At 46.9% G+C, this 3,580-nt stretch overlaps 1 long non-coding RNA gene across 4 annotated transcripts in view; it reads right to left on the reverse strand.

The window, feature by feature from the left end:
• The window catches only part of LOC109529883 (uncharacterized), a 17,414-nt gene that overhangs the window by 3,147 nt on the left and 10,687 nt on the right, over positions 1-3,580 (reverse strand). For 2 of the 4 annotated variants that reach the window (XR_002170912.1, XR_002170911.1), the window contains exon 3: positions 319-465. This is a non-coding gene — a long non-coding RNA (uncharacterized LOC109529883). Of the gene's footprint in view, positions 1-29; positions 466-2,214; positions 2,492-3,580 lie in introns of those variants that run through there. The other 2 variants (XR_002170913.1, XR_002170914.1) reach the window with 2 other exon arrangements.

Here is a 3,580-nt window from a genome sequence, read left to right on the forward strand (position 1 = left end):
GGGCCGGGGCCCACCTGAGCTCTCTCACCCTTCAACGTCTGCTTCATATTAAGCTCTGACAACATGGCTCACGTTCTGGGAATCAGCACGTTTTTTTTTTTTTTTCCCCCTTGGCCAGACTACTTATTCATCGCGTCGAACGGGATGACCTAATCACTTGGCAGGTCATCAGTTGAAGCAAAGCTCATAAATGGACCCCCCGCACCCCCCGCCCCCCGCAACTCCTTTCCTCTTCTTGACTGCTTTATCGTAATGTTATTGTGTGTCCCGACGACTGTGTTTGCTTATGACAGATTAGAGCTTTGTGTGGTTCAATACCTGGCGGGGAGCCCGTTGCCCCTCGAGCTTTGTGATTGCAGTTGGGTGGAGCGAGTCTTTACGGTCTGCGTGCACCTGGATGTGACTTGGGAGCAGCATGATGCCACCGGGCTCGGGTCACAACGGGAAGACTCGACCAATCGGCGTCTTTTCGGGAGAAACGTGAAAAAGAACGATTCAAATTGTTAACATTTTATTTAGCCAGTAATATTTGAATAGATTCAAAATATGACAATACTGCAAAAAGATGACATCGCACAATATAAAAAAATACACACACATGCTCTCAGTGGTACTCGGAGATTACGAAATGCCGCCATGGGCAAATTTGTGTGCTGAATCTTCTAAACATTGAACCATGATGCCCAACAGAGACCCCCCTCGAATGCTGATAACTCACCCCAACCCCCGCCACTATTCACGAGCACTCCGTTTTTTTTTTTTTTTGTGGGTGTCCATTGACTTTCTCCTTTTCAGGTTCCCTTTAATCCCCGGGTCTGTGTCCTCAGTGGTCGGCTACAGAGGGGCTATTATTCGGTGCCTTATTACTGCGCCCCCTCGGAGGCTTATCTCCTTCCTGGTGACAGTCTTTTCAAGCCTCCTCCTAATGACCTGGGGAAACTCACATGCTCAACTTCCCAGGGCTGCGGGGGCCTTGCTGATGTCAGAGAGGGTGGGGAGCATGGAGAGAGTTGTCCGTGGCTTTGGGCAAGGTACCTTTAAGACGCAGAAGTATCCGGCCAGCAAAAAAACTCCAAAGTTGATTAACTAAGTGGTCTTCTGGCACCATAATGATGTCCTAAATACCCCTCCAGGCTTGATTCAAACCCCACTATTCTTCTTCTTTTACTTCTTGGCCAAGTGCATTTAAGAGGGAGAAAGTCCATTTTGATTTAAATCAGATTTCGAGGCCCGGCCGGGAATTCAAAACAGCGCCTTCACAGCTGGATTGTGTCCCCCAGCCGTCGTCGTAATAGATTGCTTTTCCAGTGGAACCTCCGATGTGGAACACAATCAGTTGATCTTGGCTGAGTTCCAAATTGTTATCGTTTCAAAACTTGAGGGGTGGCGGGGGTAGGGGGGTGAATTATCGCGATCATAAAACTTTTATTAACTGAACAGGCGTTGTGATGGATCGCATTTTAACATTCTGAACTGTCACGCGAGTAAAAAGAGAACGGAGGTGTAATACAACTAAAAATAACTTTTTAAAAATAACAAACTACTTGCCAATTGACAGAAAAGCGAGGGAACGGGAACGGGAAGGTTGACGCGCAGAGAAATTTCATGTGACGTCACTTCCAAATCACTGAAGTGTACAATTGTGTACAACACCCTTTTAGAGGTATTGTTACTTATTCACCAAATATACGGTACCACCTCAGAAATGATTACATCTCAATTTCAGGCTTGTTTCACGTTTGGTTAATCCAACCCAAGCACAGCAACTGTGCTCTCGCCCTGTTTCAATCCCTGACTTCAGGATTTTTGGCCTGTTTTACTGCCACTTTTCTCCTACCATCTCCGACCTCCACCCGCACTTAAGTGATTGATTACATTTGAATAAATATTGCACATGAAAGTAAAAAGTGGACATACATCCGGAATAAAAGTAAAATACATCGGAAACGTGTTCAACAGAGGTACTGTACTAGATTGAAAAAAAGGTTCAAACCGATGTACGAATCCCTGTCTGAAATTTTACACTGCCTGTAAAGTCGCTTGTTCAACAAATGGAATTTCTTTTCCGCGACGTTGGACTTTATTTTCACCTGCCCTTCCAATGGCGAGTAAATCGAGTGCGCATGACGAGGCATTCAAATGAGAGGGAGCAAAGGCCTCCAGTTGCGCTCAGCCTTACTCAAATGTACTGTTTAAATCCTCTGACCTTGAAAGGAGCCAGTGAATGGGGGATGAACGGACTGTTCCTGCGATTGTCTACTTCTCCTAATCACCATGACTCGTTTTAAACCCCGGTGACTTTTTATTCCTTTTTTTTTTTTTTTTTTTTTAAACAGTTTGTGCATGACGAGAATTTGGGTTATTATTGCGGACACGCCGCCATCGTCCATCGCAGACGTCCCCCGGGGGAACGTGGCACAGGTGTCCGTCGTCCCGCTTCCTCGCATGGCACATAGGCCCGTCGCCCCCGAGGCCTTTGGTGTCTGCGTCGCTGAATCATAAAACACGTTGGATGGGTCCCATTAAGAAAGTAATGAGTTTAGTGAGGCAATTTGCACGGACGAGTAAGGTTCAGCCCTGGGGGGAGGCAGAACGGGGTGGGAACTTTGCCAAGCGCTGACAAGCGTTATAGTTTGACTTTTTAAAATGATTTGAGTTGAACCACAGTTCGAAAAACAGTGTCTGATTTTCGCTGGTACATTTCCAGGAGGCTTTTCTATAACAGACAGGTGCCAACGATCGTGTCCGCGTGTGCGCAGCATCGTGTGTTTTGACAATCGGGGTAACGATGGTTCAAATTATTCCGTGTGGAAAGTCTTTTTGCCCCCCCCACAATGCACAAGTTCAGACAATGAATGGGGGGTATCATTGCCAACACCCGCTCAAACATCCGCGCTCTCCTTTTCGCTTGCTTCTTTTCTCTCTTTGTATTGTTAAAAATATCGCTACAGCAGCATCTTCGACGACGCAGTGCGCTAATTTTTTAAAAATTTATGTTCTCTCCGTACGTGAATGGACGAAATAAGTTGACAATGAAGACGCGCGGCGATCAGGGTCATCGTTAGCTTTAGCTGTCCGCTAACGGCGGACTCGTCCGTTAGCTTCCATTGCGCATGCATTAGCACAACGTACTGGAGCGGACTGGCGTTTGCGATCAGGTGTTGTCGCAAATAGCGTATCTACTAAGTATTTTTGCCAATTTTCAACCTGTTGGAGGAATGTGACCAATGATTTGTTTTTTTACATGAACAATTTGGCATCTCTGGTCTTAAGCCTTTGAGTAGTCATTGCTGCTTTTAGCCCCTTCCCCCCGACCCTTCTTTTAATTACTCCAAAACACTCCGACCTCGCGACCCCCTTCCCCCTCGCCATCCTTGCCTACTGTGCTTGCATCAACAAGGTTACTGAGGGGATCGAAGAATGTGGAGTGAAGTGGACGTGACACCCTAAACGTAACACAAAGATGTGTTTGCTGAAAGGGCAGCCGGCAAACTGAAAGCTAATCTACAGTGGCTCGGCGCGACCAAAACCCCCGCAAGTTCAACAAAGTATCTGGGCGCTGCCAAACCCCCCCCCCCCC

The sequence above is a fragment of the Hippocampus comes genome, unplaced genomic scaffold, assembly GCF_001891065.2.
Source record: "Hippocampus comes isolate QL1 unplaced genomic scaffold, H_comes_QL1_v1.1 scaffold62, whole genome shotgun sequence".
NCBI classification, from domain to species: domain Eukaryota; kingdom Metazoa; phylum Chordata; class Actinopteri; order Syngnathiformes; family Syngnathidae; genus Hippocampus; species Hippocampus comes.